The sequence below is a fragment of the Saccopteryx leptura genome, chromosome 3 (genome assembly GCF_036850995.1).
Source record: "Saccopteryx leptura isolate mSacLep1 chromosome 3, mSacLep1_pri_phased_curated, whole genome shotgun sequence".
Taxonomy (NCBI): Eukaryota; Metazoa; Chordata; class Mammalia; order Chiroptera; family Emballonuridae; genus Saccopteryx; species Saccopteryx leptura.
This window is the reverse complement of record NC_089505.1, coordinates 187,058,615-187,085,989: the sequence shown is the minus strand read 5'-3', so window position 1 is coordinate 187,085,989 and position 27,375 is coordinate 187,058,615. Positions and strand designations below refer to the sequence as shown.

Below are 27,375 nucleotides of genomic sequence, written 5' to 3'. Positions count from 1 at the left end.
CATCTAGTGAGGCAAAAGCATGAAGGTATGTAGCAATCAGGCACATGTTGATGCTGCAGCTTTCTCCTAAGATGATCAGCAACAGAGTGAAAGCTGCTGATCAAATTCAATGACAGTCCTCCCCTGCATTTATCATTTAGCTTCAAGTGTGAATTAAATCCATATATACAAAACGAATGTAGAAATTGAGGCAATTCATGTTGCTTTAAAATTAAAAATCTGAGATTGTGTTTGTTGAGGTGGGGAAAGGGGGAGCTGTTGAATTTTCTAGTCTCTTCATTTCTAATAAAAACAACAGCAACACATTTTCAGAACTGTAATTTTTCATAACTTATTGTTTATAAAAAAAAAAGGACTAGTTTTACTCTCCTTATCATCCTTAGTTAGCAGAAGCAGTTTAAGCATAACTCATCTCAGTTGCAAATATTTCTTGTCTTCAAATTCTAAACATTTCAGCTGACTCTAACATGATTTACTAAAAAGCCAGACAACATAATGTTGTAAAGTACCCAATCCACAATTCTGCGGGTTTTCGTAGAGGCACATAGTCCAAATAAGTTTTTGAAAAGTTTTATTAAAGGAGGCAATTTATTAAATATGTCAGTTGTACATATCTTACATGGGGCAGTTCCAAAGTCCCAAATCATGTGTCTTATTAATATTCTAGGGGTTGATTATATACCATTAATTATACATGGCCAGGGAAATAACCTGACATCACAGTGTAAGCCTATACCTTTTGTCTAGAGATACATACATTAACTACATGCTTTCAGGAGGGGAGAGGTAGTTTCCATGGGAACAAATGCCTGTAAATGGTCCATTAGTATAAGAAAAGGTTTAATTTAATTTTTTTTCTTCCTGCACCTGGCTAGTTATTCACTTGCTTCATTACAAGTGTGTGTGTGTGTGTGGGGGGGGAGATCAGAAAATCCAACTCTCCTTCCCCTCTGCATTTACAATACAATGCTATTGGCCATCTTAGTTTTGATGCTAATCACACAAGCATAGAAATCACACTTACAAAATTTTTCTGCATGCCTAGCCCAAATTAATAAAATGTTCTTTAAGCTTCCTAAAATATTAATATTAATTCTTTAGCCTTTGGTACCTTACAACAATCCCCACTGGTTCTATTTCCTAAGTCAAATCTTTGACTTAGCCTGACCTGTGGTGGCGTAGTGGATAAAGTGTCAACCTGGAAAACTGAGGTCTCTGGTTCAAAACCCTTGGCTTACCCGGTCAAGGCACATATGGGAGTTGATGCTTCCTGCTCCTCCCTCCCCTTGTGTCTCCCTTCTCTCTCTCTCTCTCTCTCTCTTTCTCTCTCTCTCTCTCTCTCTCTCTTCTCAAATGAATAAATAAAATCTAAAAAAAAATCTTTGATTTAATTTACTGATGAGCTTATGCTGTTGTTTAGGAATATTAACTTATAACATGTAACATATTTAACAGACAGCATAAATAGCAATACAGGTCATTAAAGAAACAAATATTACTGATTAATTTCCTATAGACTGTACGATTTCCTTTTGCAACTTATATAAAACTAATTGGCTTTTATAACAATTTACTGATAGATATTTGAATTTACAAGAAATTCCAACTGCCCTTTGGTTGTTCCGCCTGGCTGCCTGGCCTCACCCTTACTAACTGGATAATTGCCCCTGAGGCAGAAAAGTTCCAGAAAGCTGATCAACTGCCCAAGGAGGAGCATTCCAGAAAGCTGAAATCCTAAAACCACAGAAGGGAACATACCAGAATTTCTGACTCAGTACCCCCTCAGGCTCTCCCAAACCCTATAAAATTCACCTCATAATCTGTAACCATTGCCCTTCTCCCCTGGAGAAGTGCCTGGCAGGGTTCCTCTCTTCCTTTCAATAAAGTCTGTTACTTTGGTCTTTTCAGACTCCCATGGATTCCAACATTTGATGCCGAAACCTGGGACAGGGGACTAACTGCCTGGATGATCCCTCTTTGCTGTCCAAACAAAGCCTGAACAAGCAATTGTAGATTGATTGGCCAGCAGTCTAACCCTGTCCTGAACCCCTGCCAGATCAGAAAGATAAGGAGTTTCTCACTTCCCCTTCCCTGGTCGGCTTTTCTTTTCCACAAAATTTTCTCTGGTTGGACGGTTTTCTCTGACATGCCTCATATTTTGAGGGGTTTGACTTTCAGTCTCAGCAGACTGTACGAAAGACTAGGTGCCTAGCCAAACCTTTCCACTCTCTCTCTTGGAACTCCCTGATAGGTGGTGATGACCTCTATCAGGGACGACTCCCCCACACAGAGATTTTCTCCTCTTGGGACAGTGACAAAAGGCGAGGACACCCTCTCTTGCTCACCTGTCTCCACGGCTCTTCAGAGTCTAAGCCTTCCAACCAGATCCCTCTAGGATGTCTCATAAAAAACCTCATTAAGCTGGGCCTCTCTGACCTTAAGCCAAAAAACCTCAATTTCTTCTGTAACACAGCGTGGCCCCAATACAAATTAGAAAATGACTCCCACTGGCCTGAAAACAGGACATTCGATTACAATATTCTGCGAGACCTCAATAATCTTTGCCACAAGATGGGAAAGGTTTCTGAAATCCCTTATGTACAGGTTTCCTTTTACTTTCACTCCTGTCCTTAATTTCTGTGCTGCTTGTTCTACACGCAGGCCAATTTTGACCAAAGAAATCTCACCTAAAACCTCCGCTCCTAATCTTTCCTTCTCCGTGGACTCCCAACTCTCTTCCCCTCCTGCCTGACCCCCAGGGGCACCCCTCTCTCGGGACCCCTCTCTGGTCCCTCTACAAATCTCTTCCACTGGAGTCTCTTCCCTCCAGAAAGCCCCCTCCCCTCTCTTCGCTGTATCCTCTTTTTCCTTCACCTGCAAATACCATTCTCTCTTTCTTCTCCCCTGCTGGCCAGGGGCCCCTCCCTTGTCCACTGTGTTCTTAAACCCCTCCTCCCTCCTTACAGATGGGCATCTCTGTCTCTTTTTCTTCTTTGACCCATCCTTCCCCCTCCTCAGAGACTGACTATGCCTTCCACTACCCCTCATCCTCCCCTTTCTCCTCAGAGCTCTAATCTTTTTAACTCCTCTGACCATGTGGCACCACCACCAGCAATTTAATTTCCTCCTCCTCCTCCTGCAGATTCTGACCCTCTTTCTTTTCCATCCAGCTGCTCACACTGTCCATCTGTCTGCTTTCTCTCTTCCTCCCCTCTATGCTGACAACTCCCTGCCATCTCAAAAAGCTTAAAAAGCATAGTTGTCTATTGAGCTGTGTGAGTGAATAATCTGTTTTGTCTCTTTGTTTTTCAGAAAATATCTCTAGTATAATTTGAATTGAAACAAGTAAAGCATGCTCATTTAAATTCCTTAATTCATAATCTGTATATGAAGTCTTTGTTTAATGTGTAACTTTGTCTGTTTCTAAGGCCTTAAATCAATAAATACCCACCTCTTAAACCAAGGCTTACTCATCCCCATGGATTCTCCCTGCAATACCCCCATCCTTCCTGTTCAAAAACCTTCAGGAGCCTATCGCCTCATACAAACCTTACACCTAATCAATGAGGCAGTAATTCCCCTCCATCTAGTAGTCCCTAATCTCTACAGGTTACTGCTATACAGTCCCTCAAACACCACTCACTTCACAGTACTAGACCTCAAGAATACCTTCTTTACCATTCCTCTACACCCTGACTCTCACTTTCTGTTTGCATTCACCTGGACTGACCTGAACACTAATGCAGCCCAGCAATTTACATGGATTGTCTTACCCCAGGGGATCAAAAACAGCCCACACCTGTATGGGCAGGCACTAAGTCAGGATTTAGCAGCATGCAATCTCAAAACTAGTACTCTCTTACAATATGTAAATAACCTACTCCTCTACAGCCCCTCCCTGCCTGCCTCAACGAGAGACACACCACCACCCTTCTTACTTCCTCACCATGAAGGGATATAGCATCTTCTCTGCAAAGGCTCAACTTCACTCTTAGTCCATAGTCTAACTGGGCATTGCCTTAACCCCTACCACCTGAGGTCTCACCCTAGATTGAATTCAGACCCTCCACAATCTCCAACCACTTACCACCACAAATCAAATCCTTTCTTTCTTTGGCTTAATAAGCTTCTTTAGACACTGGATTCCCAATTTTACTCTCTTAGTCAAGCCTATCAGTGAGATCTTCTGAGCATGGCTTTTAAGGTCTATAATGGCTAAGTGAGTAACAGAAAAGGCAAATAAGGCCCAAAAGAAGTCAGGAAATACCAGCTTTTGGTATATGCTCTTAAAGGCTCCAGTGCCCTAAAGGGCTTCATAGGATTCCATCAGGGCCCTGCTCCTGAGTGGAAAGAAAGGTCATTGAACTGAAACCTGCCGGGCTTCCTGGCCTCACAGTTTACATGTCTTTGCTGTGGAAAGAGGGACACGAGAAGGTAAGCTGCCCCTTTGCTCCATGGTAGGAGGGTTCAGTCTCTTCTAGCCCTGCTCCAGCTACCTGTGACCTGAACCTTGCCCAGCATGCTGGGAATTGCCACTGAAGGCCCAAGGACATCGTTCACGAGCCTAAGGTATTTCTTCCAAGTAGCAGATAAACTGATCTCATTTCTTGTAAACACAAGGGCCATCTACTATACCTTGCCTGAATATTTAAGTATTATTTATCCTTGGAAGATCTCTACTGTGGGTATTGATAGTCTGATTTTGTTACTTTATTTAATGCATTGATTTTCAACCTTTTTTTTTCATGGCACAAACACACACTAATTACTAAGGTCAGTGCCCCTGAATAAATACAACCATTTTCATCTCATGGCACAAATAAATTAGTTACTAAAGAAGAAGAGGTCAGGGCCCCTTTTTCTTTAGTAATTAGTTTATGAGTGTGTGAGAAACAAAGGTTGAAAATCACTGATTTACTGTATAGTATCTCCTTTATTCCTCTTGTCTCAATGCCCCATGCCTATTGTAGGCTGGGACCTGCTGCTAATTCTAGCTAGAAGCAGTGGTCACTAGAACTTAAACACTAGCTGCAAAGTGTAGAAATGTAACCACCCTTTCCCTAAGTACTTGCAGGATTTAAAGGTTACTAATCACACTGTTCAGAGACTGACCAAGACGTGCTTCCAGCAGTACATCACCCAAGGACTGACTTTCACATGGACAGGTCCACACACCGTGATCCTGACAACTCCCACTGCTGCTAAAGTAGAAAAACAGCATAACACCTATATGTATCTCCCTACTAATTAGACAAAAACCTGTACCCTAGTCTCTCTCACCCCAAATATCAACCTAATCCCACCCCATGAGCCTCTTTCAATACCTAGTACACTACCCGTCAATCTAAGGACCAAACGAGCTGTACAGGTAATCCCTCTTCTTGTTGCTTTAGGAATCTCTACAGAAGTAGGTCTAGGGGCAGGGGGACTGGCCACTGCCCTGTCTTATTCTCTGTCTCTCTCTGAAGCCCAGCAAATTTGTAAATATGGAATCAGTGGTTTTGCACAAACTGGGTGTCTTAACTATTGCCTTTCATTTGCCACTCACTCTCCTATTTATTTTTCTAACTTTTGGACCCTGCCTTTTACTTTTGTTCACTAGTTTCTTACAGAACCGCATGCAGACCTTTGCCAATCAGAAAATTGGAAAAATCTACCTAACCCTACACACCAACCCTGAAACCTGCCCTCACAAAACAGAAAAATCTGGAACCCTAAAAATACACCCCTACTCCTGACCTTTCTCAAGGTTAGGACTCATCAAGCAGGGCATCCAATTTCTCAACCTCACTTCTGTATACAACACTTCTCACTGCTTTCTCTGTGCCTTTTTAAACAAGACTTCCATCACCACAGTTCCTTTACCATACCCACTCAACACCACCAAAATTCAAGACCCCTTTTCTCTCTCTCTCTCTCTGGAGTTTCTCTCTTCCAAAAACACCCATCTTGTATGTCTGCTACTCCAATCAGCCTACCACATCATGTAAAAATACTATTCAGGTTCAAACTTCTCTAACCAGCCCCAATGGAACCCACTTCTGGTGCAATGAAACCATTCTGAAAATCTTAAATGCCTCTTCCCCCTCTCTTGTGTCCCAGTAATAATTGCACCACAATTAATATATTATGGAGAGGAAGAATTCTCAATCCAGCTGAGGAAAGGCAGGAATAAATGGGCTGCCTTCCTCCCGGTCCTCCTTGACCTTACCCTTGCCACCTCTATAATGGCTATAGGGATAGGCAGGGCTGGCTTAGGCCATACTATATGGACTACTAACCAACTAAAGGCAGACCTGGAATAGGCCCTTGATAATTCAGCTACCTCTCTAGTCTCCCTCCAAAGACAACTGACCTCCTTATCTCAAGTTATCCTACAAAACCAAAGGGCTTTAAATCTACTAACAGCCGAGAAAGATGGTACTTGTCTCTTTTTACAGGAACAGTGTTGCTATTACATCAACGAGTCTGGCCTGGTCAAGGAAAATATCAACTCTCTCCGAAAACTTTAGGAACGAATCCACAGTGGTCAGGCTGGTACCGACCCCTACTCTGAACAATGGTGGAAAAATCCCTTGTTCTCCATGCTAGTACCAATTATAGGACCAATCCTACTTTTGTGCCTAATATTAATGCTTACCCCTTTCTTTATCAAATTCCTGCAGGCTCGAATGAGAGAAATCTCCAGGATTACCTACAGTCAAATGCTTTTACAACCCCTATTCCAAGTACCCCAAGGAGGGGTTCACGAAGGAGGCCCCCAATAGGGATAACAGCAGGAAGTAGCTCTAGAAGATAGCCGGCCTGAGACAAACCTCCTTCCTGAACCCCATACCCTTTCCTTGCCCCCCACCTCTTTTCCTTTTTTATCATACCACAGAGTTGAGAAATGATAGATATATGAATTTACCAGAAATTCCAACTGCCCTTTGATTGTTCTGCCTGGCTGCCTGACCTCACCCTTACTAACTGGATAATCGCCCCTGAGGCAGGAAAGTTCCAGAAAGCTGATCAACTGCCCAAGGAGGAACATTCCAGAAAGCTGAAATCCTAAAACTCCAGGAGGGAACATACCAGAACTTCTGACTCAGTACCCCCTCAGGCTCTCCCAAACCCTATAAAATTCACCTCATAATCTGTAACCATTGCCCTTCTCCCCCGGAGAAGTGCCTGGCAGGGTTCCTTTCTTCCTTTCAATAAAGACTGTTAATCTGGTCTTTTTGGACTCCCATGGATTCTAACATTTACTTTTAGTCTGAACTCTTAATTTAAAACCTTTATCTTTTAGTGACAATTAAGTTGACTTGCTTTTTACCCTAGCTTCGCCCTTCTCCAAGTCTGATTAAAAAGGGAGTCCGACACAGGTGTTTTGACTTTGTAATACAAACCAGGGCCATTAAATGCATCGGGACTGGTTTTCATTTACCTGAAATTTTTGCTCTTGGTTTTCTGGCTTTATAATGAGTTTGGTTTTCAAGCCACTAGAAAACATAAAGCTTACTATTTTTGAGCCTAAAGCTCTGTGAGAGTTAATTTTGTCTTTGCCCTTGGATTCTTTTCAACGGCCTTGATCTAGTCTGGGTCCCTGCGTTCATATTTGGTTCAATCAACATAACCAGTACATTCCGCTGCTATCCAAGGAAAAATTAATTATCAGGAAAAACCATGTGGCCATAAAATAAGGGGGTGACGATTGCTCAGTTGACTTGACCAAAAGTGCACTGCTGTATTTGCCTGGTAGAGCTGGTCCTAGCACCATGGCCTGTGGCCCCAGCCCCACACTGTAGCCACTGTGTAGGGTGGTGGGGCCGCTCTGGCTGGGAGAGCCAGGGGGACTAGGGTTAGGTCCACTTGTCACAGAACAGAAAATAAATGCAAAACAGTTAAACAATTAGAGATGTCATTGTTTTCCCCACAGAAAGGAAATCAGAAGGTGAACAGTCCAAGACCGGCATCAAGGTTCCGCACTGTCACAGGGTGACCTGGCTTCTCCCAGCTCCTAGGCACCTTCTTTACAGGGCGTCCACAGTCCTTTGGCTGTCGAGATGGCTACCCGATGTCCAGGCAGCTCATCCATGCTTCGGACAGGGAGAACGGGGTGAGCTACAGGAAACAGACCCCCAGGCAGCTGAGGTAGACCACTTTAAGAACTTTCCCCAAGAATCTGATTAGACATCAAAGGACTCATACAGGATAGAAGCACTACGCGTCCAGTGAATGTGGAAGACTTCTGAATTAGTGCAAACTGATTTTATTTTAAAGGACTCATACAGAATAGAATTGCTATGTATGCAGTGTATGTAGGGAAGGTTTTTCTAAGAAGAGTGCTCTTACTGTGTATCAGCAAGTTCATTTATTAATAAAACAATTACTCTGCACTAAAAGTGGAAAAGGCTTCCCCATATAGACTATGTATACATGTATCCAAATTCAAGCAGAGGAGCTATGCAGATGCAGTGATTATCATGAAACCTTTTTTAAAAGATTTTATTTAGTGGTTTGAATCACATAGTGATTAGCTGTGCTAGAGTGGAGTCAGAAACTAACTTCTAGCATTTTCTTCTCATATGTGCCAGGAAAAGCCATACCGGGGCTTTCAAACCAGCATCCTCATTCTCATTTCTGCTTCCTGAATTTCTCATAGTTGTCTCTGCTTCTGTTTTCCTGTAGGTACTGAGGCTTCAAACTGTACATATGAAACCTTTTATGGAATCGAGAGGCAGTGTTCCCCTGGTCGTTGGTGCACTTTATCTAGTCTCAGAGTAGTTCCTGTCCTAACACCAAGTTCTTGTAACCATCACAACAAGAGAAATTTTTAAAGGTTTTTTTCTTTTTTTCAGCAAAAACGTCTTCATATTTTTCATTCATGGTAACATTCTTTTTCCATCTCTAACCCTTGGCTGAACAGCTCTATTTTCATATATAAAGTAATTTATAATAGAGTATTAGAAAAACAGAGTCCTTTAGCAGGTATCCTTTTTAGATTATCAGTATTACCTAGTGAAATACACTAAATACATTCATAGGACTCTCTGTCTCCTGTTTCTGGCATAGCTCCTGACACCCTTATCAATTCCTAAGTGACAACAGAACCAACAACATCTTCTGTTATATTGAGGTGACTGTGATTTGAATTTAAAGCTCCACCATACACATCCAGAGGGGCAGGTGTCTAGAAATAGCATAAATAAGTTATACTTACTGAGAAGCCACCAGAAAATAAAATCCCTAAAAGAGGGATTTCATAGAGCTTCTAGGTGGGTGAACACATCCCAGTGGTGGAAGTGTAATGTACCCAGACCAGATCGGGAGACAAGCTCCTGTGCTTGAGACCTCCCAGACCTTGAGCTGTGTATCACTTCATGTTGCTGTTCACCTATAATTTTTATGATCCCCTTTAATAAAGATAATACATTATTGAAAAAAAAAAAAAAAGAACTCCCCCCAAAAGAAAAAAAAGGGAGTCCTTAGTTTTTTCATACATTCACCGTACATAGACCAACCAGCTTCCTGTTTGTGGTTGGAGTAAGACACGCCTTCTATTTTGGTAGCAGTGGGAGTTGTCAGGATCAGGGTGTGTGGACCCGTCCATGTAGGAGTCAGTCCTTGGGTGATGTACTTGATTTCCTAATAACGTTGGAAGCGCCTCTTGGACAGTCTTTTGAACAGCTTGCTGAGTAACCTGTAAATCCTGCAAGTACTTAAGGAAGGGGTGGTTACATTACTTTTACTGTTTAATTCATGTAATTTACTTGCCCTGAACCTTTGGGTACCTGTGGGTACAATGTAACTTCAAATTAGCTTCTGTTAGAGTAATACTGAGTTCCTTTCCTACTAGCTTTGAGACTGTGGACACGAATGCAGGTCCAATGTTAGAATGGGCAAGCTAAACCTGGAAAGAACCACACATATAGCAATTTCCTAACAATTGTCAATTAACTTATTAAAATTGATTTCTCAATATTTACCTGAGAAAATTTCTTTCTTCCCTGTTTTAAATCTTTTCTAATTGGTTTCAAATAAATCTTTGGCAATAAGAGTCCCAAAGCCCCTGTGGTTCTGGGTGGCATATATTTATTTGAATTACTATGTTCCAATTTTGTGGTAAACTGGAAGAATGTACAATTAACAATAAAATTCAAATAGCTAATGTTAACAAATACTATAACAGGCATCTTAATACAATAAAGTGACTAAAGCCTACAAGATTCTTAAACAAAAATAAAATTCTAACTAATATAACAGGATCCAAAATAAAATTCTTACAGTCACAAATGTTCTTAACATGTTAATGCAATTTCACTAAATTTATGTTGACCCTATTGCTGTTTTATATTATTCACAAATGTAACCTAATTTCTATTTCAGTCTGAGAAAGGTCCTAAAGATCAGGAGTTATACACATTCAGGAAAAGTCCACAAGGCACTGGGACCATGATCACATTTCTACACTTTGCAGCTAGAGTTTTAGCCCTTATGATCATTGCTTTTAATTAGAATTAGGATCAGGTCCCAGCCTACAATAGGCATGAGGCATTGAGACAAGAGGAATAAAGGAGACACTATACATTAAATAAAGCAACAAAAGTCAGACTGTCGTCCTGGCCAGTTGGCTCAGTGGTAGAGCATCGGCCTGGTGTGCAGGAGTCCTGGGTTTGATTCCCGGCTAGGGCACACAGGAGAAGCACCTATCTGCTTCTCCACTCCTCCCCCTCTCCTTCCTCTCTGTCTCTCTCTTCCCCTCCCGCAGCCAAGGCCCCAGATGGGCAGAGCATCGCCCCCTAGTGGGCATGCCAGGTGGATCCTGGTCGGGTGCATGCGGGAGTCTGTCTGACTGCCTCCCCATTTCCAACTTCAGAAAAATACAAAAAAACCCAAAAAAACTCAGACTGTCATTACCCCCAGTAAAGATCTTCGAGGGATAAATAAAACTCAAATATTTAGGCAAGGCTTAGTAAATGGCCCTCTTGTTTATAAGAACTGAGATCAGTTTACCTGCTACTTGGAAGAAATACCTTAGGCTCATAAATGGTGTTGTGAGATGGGGCCAATCTCTAATCCTTCAATGGCAAATTTCAGCCGGGTAGGCAAGGTCAGGTCACAGGTAGCTGGATTAGGGCTGGAAGAGACTGAACACTTCCTCCATGGAGCAAGGGGGCAGCTTACCTTCTCGTGTACCTTTTTTACACCAAAGGCATGTCACCTAGTGGGACTGAGAAGCCTGACAGGCCTCAGCTCAGTGACCTTTCTTTCCACTCTTGAAGCAGGAATGTGATGGAATCCTATGAAGCCCTTTGGGGCTCTGGAGCCTTTTAAGGGTATATCCCCAAAGCTGGTTTTTTCCTGATCTCTTTTGAGCCTGTTTGCCTTTTCTGTTACTATCTTGGTCCTTATAGACCTTAAAAGCCATGCTCAGAAGATCTCACTGAGGAGCTTGAGAGCCCTTTTCTGTCTATATAAACTCTTGGAAAAAGACAAAAGCAGTGTTATTAGCTGGATTAAATTAAGAAAAACAGGTTTTTGGTGTCTCCTTTAGAATTCCAGAGTCTCTTCACTGCTGAATAACTCAGTACATTAGTATTCAAAAGAAATGTCAACAAAAGCATGGTATGACTCTTTTTTCTTATATTACTTAGCATTGCAAAATAATAATAATTTAAACATTACATAAAAGACATTATTAACAACTCCTAATATTTAAACTAAGATTCTAATATTACAGGGCTATACAACAGCAAATAAAGAATTAACAAAAAGGCCTTTGAATAATACATATATTCTAACATGAAAATACTTTTTACACAATAGTGGGGGGAAGACAATAAATCACTACTCCTAACCCAGTAGTCGGAAAACCTATTAGTTAATAGAGTCAATTACTATTAGTACAAAAACTGAATTTTCTTTTAAGGGCCAAATTTTAAATTTGAACTATATATGTAGGCACCTTCCGTACTGAGGCAGCGCCCACACTTGGCACTCTGCTGGAGAGCTATACCTAAGAGGCCTTATGTGGCCCATGAGCTGCTTGCAAATGGCAGTTTGCCGAACAGAGTTCTTAGGAGAGGGGAAAAGGAAGAGACGTTCAATGTATCTGTCCCTCTTTGCACAACTCGAGGACTGACTTGAACCCTAGCCTGGCCAAGCAGCGAGGCTCCGGGTTCAGTCCCAAAGCGGCACTCTCTTAGGACTTCCGTTCCCTTCGCCTTGCCACCAGATTAGGGACACGGTTGCCATGGGAGAAGTGGCGCAGACAGCCGGTGATTGGACCTAGCATTTCCAAAAGCAAGCCGACCTTCATTCCCTCCCTCAGCATCTGTTTAGCTTTATTTCTTACAATAAAAGCAGCAAATAAAATACAATTTTTATAAATTTACCTTCCTAACAATGGGCTGCTTTTAGCCTATATGAGGTTTCCAATCTTTCCTGCAATTCCCTGAAAATTCTTTTTATAGTTTTTACCATTATGGTTAATGCCGTGGGTCTTCCTTATGAACTCCATGCCTTCTACATAACTGAGAGACTTGGAGGAGATTGTACCACCTCTTTGGCCTGCGAGAGAGTGTTGGAACTTTTGCCCTCATTTTACACCAGTGGAGGCAACAAGCCATCATCCCCAACCCAAGGAGAACTTATTTCTAATTCTATTCTCTGTAATTCTATTACTTATGTTTTATTATTCCTTCTGGAGTTGCAATTTAATATAAGAAACCTCCAATTAACTAGCAAGGTCCCCACCCATGGTTTGTTAATTTCTAAATTCTTTTTCTCTCCTTTGAGATTTTTTTTAAAGCAAAGTTTTAATTTTTATTTATTTATTTATTTATTTATTTATTTATTTATTTATTTATTTATTTTCTGAAGCTGGAAACAGGGAGAGACAGTCAGACAGACTCCCGCATGCGCCCGACCGGGATCCACCCGGCACGCCCACCAGGGGCGAAGCTCTGCCCACCAGGGGGCGATGCTCTGCCCATCCTGGGCGTCGCCATGTTGCGACCAGAACCACTCCAGCGCCTGAGGCAGAGGCCACAGAGCCATCCCCAGCGCCCGGGCCATCTTTGCTCCAATGGAGCCTTGGCTGCGGGAGGGGAAGAGAGAGACAGAGAGGAAAGCGCGGCGGAGGGGTGGAGAAGCAAATGGGCGCTTCTCCTGTGTGCCCTGGCCGGGAATCGAACCCAGGTCCTCCGCACGCTAGGCCGACGCTCTACCGCTGAGCCAACCAGCCAGAGCCCAAAGTTTTAATTTTTAATACTATTCCTACCCTGTATTTCCCAAATAGGGGAAACCTCTTTTGGTTAGTAGGTGGATATTTGAAACCAATTTTTGTTCTATATTTTAGTTATTTTATCTTTTCTTTATTGCCTTTCCTGTTGCTCCACACACAGCAGGCTGAATTCTAGCCTAACCATGCGCCTGGAGATGGTGGGCTGTTTACAGTTTGCCTGCAACTCTGGTGCAGTGCCCGCAGAGACGGGGAATGGTGGAGAGGGGAGGAACCATACCTACATCTGCCTCTCTTCGACTGTGGCCCAACCCCTTTGTTCCGCGCACCGTTTGGCCCAGCTCGGTTTTTCTCTCACTCAATCTGCTTACTTGCTAGTCCTTCGGCTTTAGAGGATGGAGGAACACTTTCAATTTGTGGGCTCCGCTTTTCTCTCTTCCCTGTGGCTGCTTATAATATGGGACATTTAATTTTCCAATGTCCATTTTCTTTACAATATGCACATTGATTCTTTTCTAGCTTAGTCCTATTCTTTCTTGAATTCCTTCTTTTTTCCAGAATTTACATTAACTTCCTCATAATCCTTCTCAAAGGTAGCTATGTCCTCACGTGCCTCGGAGAACTCTCCTCCTCCGAGGGTCCCTTATCCTTAGAAGAGTTTGTCTCTTGGAATGCTGCTACTATTGCTTTAGTTATTCTTTTTTTTCTGTTTTTGACTCAAATTTTGCATGACTAAGAAGTGGCACCTGCTTTGTATCAAGCATGTTTTAAGCCACTGTGGTGAATTCATTATTAAATTTAGCCACCGATCGATGTGTGGAGACTGATTGGGACAACCTGGGTTCCCAATCACTATATTCCAGACTGTGCTTATTATTCGGGGATTAGAATTCCCAGTTGCTATTACTTATTACAAAACTGAAACTTGTTTCAGGAGAATCTAAGAATTAGTGCACCAATAAAAACAAAAAGATAAGACAGATAATTAACTAGCACCCAGAATAAGAGGGTGTTTGACTGTAGGGATATTAATTGTTACATAAGACAAGGGGAAGAAGCCAACTGAAGAGAATGAATTTTTTTTTAGAGAAGAAACCTGACAGGGCTCCCGAAGCTAATTTGAGAACAAAGAGAGGATAATGATTCTCCACTTAAGATTACTTTTTAGTCAGAAGCTTCCAGTTTTAACACAAAAGACTGAAGCCAGGCTTTAAAATAGACACATTTTAGACATTAAACAAAGGACTTACACACACACACACACACACACACACACGAGCGCGCTTTCATAGAGGAGGGAAGAGCTTCCCTTGTGGCCTCTCAGGTGTACACAGACCGTGTCCTTTCAAGGACATAAGACTTTAAACCCAGGAATTTTTTTAGACAAAAGTAAAGAGAACAAAGAATGAGATCTCGATAAATACAAAGGTGTCTCAACTCAGGTTTTCCTTGAGAGCATAACACAACTAGCTGCCTCTGGAAGTACAGGGTCTCTACTCAGTCCCCTTTAATTATCTTTCTCTAACGTGATAGAAGCTGATGGACCTGGTCACTTCAGCTCCTACTAACCGTCTTTCCAGAGTGCAACTAAATGCATCTCAGAGAATTCTAATTAAGACCGAAGGCTCTCCTACCAACGTCTCGGTGTTTGGAGAGTCCACAATGGGACTAGATTCAACTCATTAATGTCAAAAAGCTGGCTTTACCTACATACTTCCAAAGTTACAACTCAGCAACACAGACAATCTGTGCTACCTACACACCTCTGGAGCAATGGCTTTGCTTTACCTACAAAACTCCAGAGCTACAACTCAGCAAATCAAAAGATCTACCTCATCTACAATTTTCAGAGTTTCAGCTCAGCAAAGCAGCTTTGAAGGCCCCACTTACATCACCAGAGTCACAACTCCGGAGTCAAAACTCAGTGAAGCCCCCAAATTACCTACATTCTAGTCCCAAACATATTTGACCAGTACAAGTCTCAGACAGAAAAATGAAAGCAAGAGTTCAGAGGAAAACTAAACAAGTAAAGAAAAAAGAGTTGCCTTACCTCCCTCCTCGATTTCTCTGCCAAATTATCCAAATTGTTGAATTTTGGAACCGAGAGGCATCTAGCGAGGAACTGTCCGGACCCCACAGGAAGACCAGGAGCCCTGGAAGTCTCAGGTAGCGTGCCTCTCCTCAATTTTCAAGTGGGCCCCGGGCAGCCCCCTGGAGAGTCCATTCGATTTGGGGTGCCTCTACCCGGTGATGCAAAATATCATAGGCCCCATGTTGGGCACCAAATGTTGTAAAGTGCCCAATCCACAATTCCACAGGTGTTTTTCTTGTTGGGTTTTTTTTTTTGTATTTTTCTGAAGTTGGAAATGGGGAGGGAGTCAGACAGACTCCCGCATGCGCCCGACCGGGATCCACCCGGCATGCCTACCAGGGGGCATGCTCTGCCCATCTGGGGTGCCGCTCTGTTGCAACCAGAGCCATTCTAGCACCTGAGGCAGAGGCCATAGAGCCATCCTCAGCACCCGGGCCAACTTTGCTCCAATGGAGCCTTGGCTGCGGGAGGGGAAGAGAGAGACAGAGAGGAAAGAGAGGGGGAGGGGTGGAGAAGCAGATGGATGCTTCTCCTGTGTGCCCTGGCCGGGAATCAAACCTGGGACTCCTGCACGCCAGGCCGACGCTCTGTCACTGAGCCAACCGGCCAGGGCTCCACAGGTTTTTGTAGAAGCACATAGTCCAAATAAGTTTTTGAAAAGTTTTATTAAAGGAGGCAATTTATTAAATATGCCGGCCGCACATATCTTACACAGGGCAGTTCCAAAGTCCCAAATTGTGTGTCTCATTAATATTCTAAGGGTTGGTTATATACCATTAATTATACATGGCCAGGGAAATAACCTGACATCACAGTGTAAGCCTATACCTTTTGTCTAGAGATACATACATTAACTACATGCTTTCAGGAGGGGAGAGGTAGTTTCCATGGGAACAAATGCCTGTAAATGGTCCATTAGTATAAGAAAAGATTTAATTTAATTTTTTTTCTTCCTGCACCTGGCTAGTTATTCACTTGCTTCATTACAAGTGTGTGTGTGTGTGTGGGGGGGGAGATCAGAAAATCCAACTCTCCTTCCCCTCTGCATTTACAATACAATGCTATTGGCCATCTTAGTTTTGATGCTAATCACAAAAGCATAGAAATCACACTTACAAAATCTTTCTGCATGCATAGCCCAAATTAATAAAATGTTCTTTAAGCTTCCTAAAATATTAATATTAATTCTTTAGCCTTTGGTACCTTACAACAAGAAAGAATTCCTTAGAATCAGCATTTTGTAATAACAGAATCCTCATTGCAATAGGCAATACATACAACCAGGGAAACATTGCATACTAATTTTTTTTTCTAAGACTACTTCATATTAATGGACTACTCTTCCTATATCTAATTCCCACTACCCTAAGAAACCACTTTCAAACTGTTGAGTATTTCTGCAGGTATTTATCTCCACATTTCTAAACCACAGGTTTAGACTATTTCTTCCTTCTACCATTCTCCTGGGGTTTCCCCACCCCACCTATGTTAGGTCTTCTTTATCCAGAATCTATATCTTCTTTCTAGATTTTATCTCTTCTTTTAATGGATCACAGTTTTTAGAAACATGCTGAGAAAGATGCATGGGAGGGTTCATGGAAGGAGGGTTCATGTCTTAAACTTGAGAGGTAGCTTGGTGTCAAATTCAAGGTGAAAATAATATCCCTCAGATTTTGAAGGGCTTGTTCTGATTTTTGTTTAGTAGGTTATTTTGCCAGTCCAGCAATTCCTAATCATACATGTGTGACCTGTTTTGCTCTTTTTGGAAACTTAGAATTTTCTATTTATCACTCAGTTTTAAAATTTTCACTGTGATATGTTTTGATGTCTCCCACTCCCTTTCTTTTACTGGGCATTTTGTGGGCACTTTCAATCTGAAAAAAAAGTATCCTTCAATTCTGTATTATTCTTGCATAATTTATTTTATTTTTAATCCCATTTCCTGTTTTCTTTCTCCTGCACATTCATTAGTTAAGCAAAAGGCTTGATTCTATTATTTTCTAATTGTTTCTCTCCTGTTTACTTTTAAACAACTATAGTATATGTTGTTTTGTTCCAATTTCCAGGGAGTTTTTCTTAAATTTATCTTCAACTATTCTATTAATTTATTTTAGATTTCTGCTATTCTGATTTTTTTTTCTTTTATTATTATCATTATTTTATTTTTATTAAGTGAGAAGCAGGGAGGCAGAGAGACAGACTCCTCCATGCACCCCAACCATGATTCACTCAGCAACCCCCTGTGGGGCAATGCTCTGCCCATCTGGAGCTGCTGCTCTGTTGCTCAGCAACCAAGCTATTTTAGAGCCTGAGGCAGAGGCCATGGAGCCATTCTCAGCACCCAGGGCCAACTTGCTCCAACTGAGCCATGGCTGTGGAGGAGAAGAGAGAAATAGAGAGAGAGAAGAAAGAGGGGAGCAATGGAGAAGCAGATGGTCACTTCTCTTGTGCGCCCTGACCAGGAATCAAACCTGGGACTTCCATATGCAGGGCCAATGCTCTATCACTGAGCCAACCAGCCAGGACCTTGGTTTTATTTTCTAAGAGTTCTTTATTATTCTCTAATATTACTTCTTTTTCCTGTTCTCTAATATTTTTTCCTTTTATAGAATCCCTTTTTTGTTTTATGGATACAATATTTTCTCTTTATGTCTTGAAGAATATTAATTATAGTTTGAGGCATGCTTTGCCTTTTTTTTTTAATGTTCCCTGAATTGCTTTTGTTTCCTCTGTACCACAGAATTTCCTCCTGTGTCTCAGATTTCTTATTTGGACAGGACCTGTAAACTTGGAGACTCAGCTGTCAGTATCCACAGGATTTTTGTTTGTTGGTTTCAACCCACTTTCCCAGAGGGTAATGTTCTAATCTGTTACCTATGGCACAAGCCAGTTGTCATCTTTCTGGAAGCAGAGAAAGTGGCCTAGGGTCTCACCATTCAAAATGCAGTAACTCTCAGACCCTGGCCTAGTAGCTAAGTTGGTTAGAGCATCATCCTAATACTCTAAAATTGCTCTCTTTTTTTATTTTTTAATTATTGTTGATTTATTGATTGATTTTAGAGAGACAGAGAGGAAAGGAGAAAGAGAGAAGCATTCACTTGTTATTCCACTTAGTTTGCACTGATTGGTTGCTTCCTGTACCTGCCCTGACTGGGGATCGAACCCGCAACCTTGGTATTTCAGAATGACAGTGTAACCAACTGAACTAGCCAGCCAGGGTCAAAATGTAATAGCTCTCTTATTCTTTCTGTTTTCAGCCTGCATCTTGTCTGGCCTTCTACTGAGCTGGAAGTAACAGCTGCCTAGTTGGGTGGGCTAGAGGATAGGGTCTAACTGTTTCTTCTACAGACTTTCAGACAATCCTCTTTTCTTTGGCCCTGCCCCAACCACTTTCTGGGTTCTGTCAAAATATCCAACTGCTGAGCTTCATCTGAGTTTGGCAGTATGAATCAACTTCCCTCCCCTTTACCATTTAGTATCTGCAATTATGTTTTACGTTCAAAAGGATAATAATTTAGTTTCAGGAAAAAGAAACTTTACTTTTCCTAATTCATCCAATATTTAGGCTTTGTGAGACTGTTCACAAATAAAAAACAAACATGAGTGTTGTTAAAATACTTAGCAGATAAGGCTAAGTCTAATTTTAGTTTATAACTGAACAAACTTAACAGAAAAAAAAACTTTTAAATATGAAATCCTAAGCCCTGGCCAGTTGGCTCAGTGGTAGAACATTAGCCCAGTGTGTGGATGTCCTGGGTTTGATACCCAGTCAGGGCACACAGGAGAAGTGCCCATTTGCTATTCCACCCCTCCCACTCTCATTTCTCTCTCTCTCTCTCTCTTTCTCTCCTCTCCTCTTACAGCCATGGCTCAATTGGCTTTGGGCACTGAGAATGGCTCCATGGTTTTTGCCTCAGGTGCTAAGAAATGGCTCCAGTTGCAACTGAGCAATGGCCCCAGATGGGCAGAACATCACCCCCTAATGGGCTTGCCAGGTGGATCCCAGTCAGGGCTCATGCAAGAGTCTGTCTCTGCCTCCCCTCCTCTCACTAAAAAATAAAATAAAATGAAATGAAATAAAATAAAATAACATACATCTTGACATTAAAATAAAATCACATCTAAAGACATATCTGTAAAATCTCTGTATGAAGCCAATTAAAAACCACACTTATTAAAGACTTGTATGGTGTTTTAAAAATATGGAGTTTACATGTACCTCCTATGCTTAAAAAGCTTCATTGATTTCCTGGGATTTTTGTTTGTTTTTTTACATAACTTCCCCCAAATGTTTCATTGTGACCACAATCAAAAAGTATGCATTTTAAGAAATCAAAAAAAGTTGGTAATGGAAATTGGAATTTCAATAGTCACTTGTCTTTATGATGTCTCTCTAGTATTTAAAAAATTATTTTCAGCTTTTGAGCTTTATTTTTGGCAGGAACTTGATGATACATCGTGTTATAGCATCTTCTAAGTCAGTGAGTAAAACAGAAAATTGCTGGACCTAGAAACATATTGATAAAGATCAATTCCATGAACTCATTTGACAGAAGCTAACATACTTGAGGTGATATAATTTATTACTTCCTGCTCAGCAGGACAGGCTTTAGACTTATTTGTGAGAAGAATGAAGTCAACTGAACAGTCTGTTTAAACATAATGCAGTGAAAAGTAGCTATTTCTTGACAGATAAGCCAGATCTCAGGTTTCCCAGCCCTGCCCCTTCAACATGGCATCGTTCACCATGGAGGTGCTTTGTGCCTAAAGTTCCATGTCTTTCAATCTCCTAGATGTGGAGCTCCTCCCTGGCTTCTGCCTGCAATCTCTGGTATATCTCTGAGGTAGGTGCAGGGTACTGGGGTGGCACTTAGACAAAACAAGGAGCTGTCGTGTATCACTGAATGGCACCAACATCCTTGCTCAGGTAAAACACTACAAGCTGTGAACATTGGTAAAAACCAACACATTCACACATATTATTGTTTTAGTGGAAAAATCTGTATACATGATGATAAGTAGTTTCCCTTGTTTACTGTAAAAATCATTTGTTTTTTTGTTTAGGGAATTGGCTTCTTCAGTGATACCAGATTTTATGTTTAATAAAATTTTTTATTTAAAAATAAAGTGGGGCCTGACCAGGCGGTGGCGCTGTGGATAGAGCGTCGGACTGGGATGCCAAGGACCCAGGTTTGAGATCTTGAGGTCGCCAGCTTGAGTGTGGGCTCATCTGGTTTGAGCAAAAGCTCACCAGCTTGGACCCAAGGTTGCTGGCTTGAGCAAGAGGTTACTCGGTCTGCCGAAGGCCCGGGGTCAAGGCTCATATGAGAAAGCAATCAATGAACATCTAAGGTGTCGCAATGAGCAACGAAAAACTAATGATTGATGCTTCTCATCTCTCTGTTCCTGTCTGTCTGTCCCTGTCGCTCCCTCTCTCTGACTCTCTCTATGTCTCTGTAAAAAAAGAAAAAGAAAAAAAGAATGAAAATAAAATAAAGTGGGGAAAAATACAGCAAAATATTTTAAAAAGTAAACAGAGGGAGATTTTTTTTTCTTTTAAACTTTGGTGGGTTTCCATTTTTTCCAATTAATTTATATTGAAAATAAATTGTTCCATTTTTAAAATAAAATTTTAAATGTTCCTAATGCAAAGCTCAGAAAAACAAATCCAAGAAATAATTTGATAAGAATATCTCTATAAAAACAAAAATGAATCAAGCCTAAAAGGCATAGACCCTATCAGACTGTAAAGTGCAAATTCCTATTCTAAAACATGAACTGCCAGAGGGCAGAATCTGTACCATTCATTTAACAGAGGTATATTCAATACCTTCTAGGTGCCAGGCACTCTTCCCTGTGCTATAGAGGTAACAGTGGTGAACAAATCACATGAAATCCTTGCCCTGTGAAGGTTATAATACAGTGAGGGTGGAAGGGAAAATAAACAATAAATAAAATAAATAATTAGTTGCATAGTATATTAAAAGCTGATATATGCTCTGAAGAGAAATAAAGCATTCTTTAAATTATAAACATGTAAAAGTTGTTTAGAGTTAAATTTTGATCATAATCTTATATAGTTGATACATTTCTTTAGGAAGTAATTTAAATCCTAGGGGTGAGGAATAACTCACAAACACATCATTAAGGCTAACTGGATCAGAGCTGAGAGTTGAGAAAAAAAGTAAAAGAGGCCATCATAGTTAAAGCATCGTATTAAACCTAGAATGTTCTGATCCTTAGACATTCACTGAACGTCAGGGTCCCATACTAGGCATTGAGACCATGGCAGAAATTCAATATGGGAGCTGGGCTGACTGGATGACCCTTTACACTGCAATTCTGGGGTCCCAGGGGAGAGCATGGGGAGACAGGACAGCTAACTTTAAATACTGGAAGGGGTTATTAACCATTGTCACCCCAATAAAATTAAAGAATACTGAAAGGGGTAATATGTGAGAGAAAAAGTATGTCTTCTTGTTGGTCCCATGTAAATCAGGAACACTTGAATATTTTTCTTTTTCATTGAATTTATTGGGGTGACATTACTAAATAAAATTACATGGGTTTTAAGTGTACAACTCTACGATACATCATCTGTATATTATATTGTGAGGAACGCTTTCAATTTGAGTGGAAAGGAAAATCAAATGACTAAGCAACAAGAGGGACTTTCTGGCTCTTGCAGTTGTAAACACCAAGAATAGACTCAGGCATGATTCTACGCAGGTGCTCAACTGCAGTCGTCCAGAAATAATCCCATTCCTTCACAGCCTGCATTCTTCTGTGTTCATACTCAGCAAAGATACGCAGCAAAGATGGCATCCAGCTGCTCTGGGCCCTGGTTTTATTAAGTTTCCCTAACAGAAAGGGAATGTCTTTTTCCTAGTATCTCAGAATCATGTGGCTATCCATGGAAGCCAGCCACTGAGACTCTGAATAGCTCACATGTTTGTCTCGGAAGCTGAACCACAAAGACAAATGGGTCAGGCATGTCTCCCCAAAAGACAACTGGGGGATACCTGATAGGAAGGAGTAAATAAATGCTGGGAAGGCAAAAACAAGAGGTCCACTGAAGATCATACAGGGTAAAATTCAGAGTAATGGTCAGGAACCACAAAGGAACATGTTGCCATTCAATAAAAGGGCAATTTAAACAATGAGAACCATTCCAAATTGAAATGAGAGGAGGTAATGAGTTCTGTCATAGGAGGCTCCATCCAAAACTTGCACTTCAAAGGTTTCTAAGGTTTCAATCAATCAACTGAATCAGTTTAAGGATTGACTAGTGATGGGACACCACAACACTTCCTTCCCTCTCTCTCCGTTGCTGTCACACTTCTCCATTCTACCATCCTATCTTAACTGTGCAGCTGCAAATGTCTCCTAACTAGTCTCTCTAGTTTCCACTTGCCTCTCTACGATTCATTATGCAGAGAGCATCCAGAGGAAATATTCAACAAATATCTCTTGAGCACTTGATATGTTCCAGGTACAGTTTAAGGGACAGATACATTTGTCACCACATAAATCCCTGTCTTCAAAGAGCTTCTGTTCCACCGAGGGAGACAGAAAATTAACAACACATAGTGGTAAAATATATGAGATGTTTAATGGTGATTAATGCTAAAAAGAAAAAATAGAGCATCAGGATGTCATGAAGTATTAGCAGTGGGGTAGAGCCAGGGTAAGCTTCACTGAAAAAGTGCTTTTTCAATAAAGACAAGAAGGGAGTGAGCCACACAGAGATCTGGGGGGGTGAAATTCCAAGCAGAAGGAAAGCCAGAGGCAGGAGCATCTCAAGTGACAGTGAAAAGACCAGTGTGGTTGAAGCAGAGCAACTACAGGAAGCTAGTAGGAGATGAGGTCATATAGATAAAAGGTGGCCAGATGACCTTCGTAGGCTTGTAGGTCATCATAAGGACCTTGGGAGGGTGATGGAAGCCTATTGCAGGGTTTTAAACAGAGTGACAAAATCTATCTTGTGTGGGTTTTTTTGTTTGTTTTTTTTTGTTGTTGTTTTTTTTGCATTTTTCTGAAGCTGGAAACAGGGAGAGACAGTCAGACAGACTCGTGCATGCGCCGGACCAGGATCCACCCGGCACGTCCACCAAGGGGCAACGCTCTGCCCACCAGGGGGCGATGCTCTGCCCATCCTGGGCATCGCCATGTTGTGACCAGAGCCACTCTAGCGCCTGAGGCAGAGGCCACAGAGCCATCCCCAGCTCCCGGGCCATCTTTGCTCCAATGGAGCCTTGGCTGCGGGAGGGGAAGACAGAGACAGAGAGGAGGCACGGCGGAGGGGTGGAGAAGCAAATGGGCGCTTCTCCTGAGTGCCCTGGCCAGGAATCGAACCCGGGTCCTCCGCACGCTAGGCCGACGCTCTACCACTGAGCCAACTGGCCAGGGCCTATCTTGTGTTTTAACAAGATCACTTGACAGCCGAGAGAATATACTGAAAATGAATAAAAGCTAAAGTTTCTATTTTAACAGTCCACTGAACAGTACAAAGATCTTATAATTCTTTAATTATGTGTTAATATCATCTATAATTTTGGTTTGTTTATTTATTTATTTATTTTTGCATTTTTCTAAAGTGAGAAGTGGGAGGTTGAGAGACTCCCACATGCACCCAACCGGATCCACCCAGAAAGCCCACTAGGGGGCGATGTTCTGCACATGTGGAGCATTGCTCTGTTGTAACTGGAGCCATTCTAGCACCTGAGGTGGAGGCCATGGAGCCATCCTCAGTGCCCAGAGCCAACTTTGTTCCAATGGAGCCTTAGCTGTGGGAGGAAAAGAGAGAGATAGAGAGAAAGGAAAGATGAAAGGGTGGAGAAGCAGATGGGTGTTTCTCCTGTGTGCCCTGGCCGGGAATCGAACCCAGGACATATCACACTCCCAGCTGACATTCTACCACTGAACCAACCGATCAGGGCCTTTGGTTCATATTTTTAACTCCACAAATTAGACTATTACTATTTCACATTGAGAATATTTATACATTTATACATGCTCATCTTATCTTTTTGCACCTCAGACCTTCCTCCCAAGATTACATTCCTTCCTGTTAAAGTCCAGTCTTTAGAACGGTGTTTCCCAATGTGGGGCCCATGCCCCACAGGGGGGCAATTCGATAGTTAAGGGGGGCAATTTGAAAATGGACTCGACACGACTTTAACTCTTTTGCCCCGGGCCATTTAAATGCGATGCTAGATATCGGTGCCAAATTTAACAAAAAATGCAATTCTTAAATAATTGCGGTAAATAATTATTAAGTATAATATCGTTTGACGAGACCAAAATATCAACTGGGTGATTGGCGTCGTCAAGTAAACTTCGTCCTGGGTTCACTGCGGAGTGTGCCGTCTGCCGCAGGGAACCCCGGACATTTTAAAAACTCGCTAAACAACGCAGTTATTCTCACCTAATTGGCCCATCACAGCTTCTGTAGTGTTTCACATCATTCAGTTGGTGTTAATTTGAAATAAGTGTCAGTCAAAACTGTTGTAAAAGCTCATTGATTTAATAAATATACATATATATATTGTATAGATATAATTGGTAAGTATTTGATTTTATTTTTATCAATATTAAACTCTTTATTAAGTACTTCTTGCATCGGGGCTAGAAAGCACTAATATTTTATAAATATTATTGGGGCTATAATAGTTCATGCACGACAATTTTAATTTTAGAAGCATAACTTTCCAGAAAATTTTGTCAAGTGGAAAAAATATAGAAATTTTTTGATTTGCGGTGGTAGTGTAGTAAATGTGTTATATACATTTAAATAAATATGAATTTTTAGTATACGTTTACTCTATGTCACATTGAATATATTTTAACACATATTTTAATATTAGTTTTTAATTGATCTTATTTTTATTTCTTATAGCCCATAGTAAAATGAGTGGTGCAAGCAAGAAAAAAACTCGTCAATATTCAGAGGAATATTTAAAATTTGGGTTCATACTCGCTGTTCACAATGAGCGGATTCCTTTTTGTCTTTTATGCCAGCAATGCTTGACCAACTAATCAATGAAACGAGGTTGTCTTGAGGCACGTTTGAAGGTGAAACATAGTGCTCATATTAATTCAGATTTGAGTTACTTTAAAACTTTAAAGAAAAATTTTGAAAAAAGAACAATATTAAAGTCTCTATTTACTGCTCATACTTCAACTAATAATCGTGTTCTTGAGGCTAGTTATCAAATTTCTTTATTCATCGCTAAAACTGGAGAAAATCACACTATAGGAGAGAATTTAATAAAACCGTCAATATCAGCATTTCTTAAAAACGGTTCTTGAAAAAGATGACAAAGATGTAAAAGCTATGCCACTCAGTGACAATACTGTTAGCAGAAGAATAGACGAAATGAGTGAGGATATTGGAAAACAACTTATTAAAAAGCTGAAAACAAGAAAATTCTCCTTGCAAATGGATGAATCAACTTTGAGAGACAGTGAGGCAGTATTGATAACTTACATAAGATATATTGATAAAAGACATTTTGCTGAAGAAATGTTGTTCTGTAAAAGATTAGAAAGCACCACTACCTCCAAAAATATATATAATAAGCTAAAAAACTACTTAGATGTCAATGATATACCAATGAAAAATATAACATCTTGTGCTGCAGATGGTGCTCCCAATATGATGGGCAAGAAAAATGGCTGCTTAAAATTGATGAAAGATGCGAATCCAGAAATGATTCTTGTGCATTGTGTTATTCATAGGGAAAACTTGGTAGCTAAAAACATCTTGCCTGCTCTGAATGAAGTATTACATACAGTAATAAAGTGTGTTAATGCTATTAAAGCTAGTGCCAAATGTGAGTATCTTTTCAAGCTATTTTGTGAAGAACAAAATGAAGACCATGTGAGACTTTTACTTCATACTGAAGTAAGATGGCTATCTAAAGGAAACTGTTTGAAAAGATTTATGGAACTGTTTGATACTCTTAGTAATCACTCTTAGTGATTTTATAAGCGACAAACCTGAAATGAAGTATCTGTTAACAATAGATGGTAAAGCATTTGTGAGTTATTTAGCCAATATCTTTGAAAAACTAAATATACTAAATAAGCAACTTCAAGGAACAAATAAAACTCTTGTCAATGCAAAAGCAAAGATATTTGGTTTCATTACCAATATTGAGTTATGTCAGAAACATATTAACAACAAAAACTTTAAACAGTTTCATTGGCTCCAAAAATGTGAAGTAACTGATACCGCTTTACTTGTTATTGTCAATCATTTGAATATTCTATTGGCTGATTTAAAAGAAAGATTTTCTGATTTAAAACAAATTGATTTCCCAACATGGATGATGCAGCCAATGTTAGTGGATTTGTCTGATATATCAAATATGCAGTATCAAGAAGAACTCGCAGAATTGCAAAATGATGAGTCAGTTAAAGCTTTATTTAATATCAAAGGAGCGATGGCATGGCTTTGTGAGGAAACAGAAATCAAATATCCAAATTCAACCAAATGTGCAAGAAAACTATTGCTACCGTTTCCATCTTCATTTTTAGCTGAATGTGGATTTAGTGCTGTAAATGATTTACTGGTAAAAAAAAGAAATCGGCTGGATATAACACAACGTGGAGACTTGAGACTAAAGCTAACCAAATTGGAACCTAATATAAAATCTCTGTGCAGCAAGCATCAAGCGCAAGGATCACACTAAATTAAAATAATAAATTAATATAGAAAAATCTGTATTAAAATTATTTGGAATTTAAATTTCTGTTTTTCATTATATGTTTTGAAATTTTACTTACTGTGTTTTGTTAACAATTTCATAGTGATTTCTTCCTAGAATCTATCATTTATGTTTATTAAGTGAACAAGTCAATTTTTTAATGTTAAAAATTATGTATGTTACATAGGGAGGGACATAAAAATTTTAGAAAGGTTAAGGTGGGGCATGGCACAAAAAAGGCTGGGAAACACTGCTTTAGAAGGTAGTAAGTTTGATGGTTGTTTTGCTTTGTTTTTTTTAAATATGAAAATGTGTCTATTTGCCTTTGCTCTTGAAACACAGTTTTC

The 27,375-nt window shown here is 40.6% G+C and overlaps 1 protein-coding gene across 1 annotated transcript in view; it reads left to right on the top strand.

Moving 5' to 3' along the window:
* Positions 1–25,435, top strand: part of NQO2 (N-ribosyldihydronicotinamide:quinone dehydrogenase 2) — a 698,677-nt gene extending 673,242 nt beyond the window's left edge. Inside the window, exon 8 of the mRNA XM_066377064.1 lies at positions 25,216–25,435. The gene's annotated coding sequence lies outside the window, so the exon portion shown is untranslated. The remainder of the gene's footprint in view (positions 1–25,215) is intronic.
* The last annotated feature ends 1,940 nt before the right edge of the window (positions 25,436–27,375 follow it).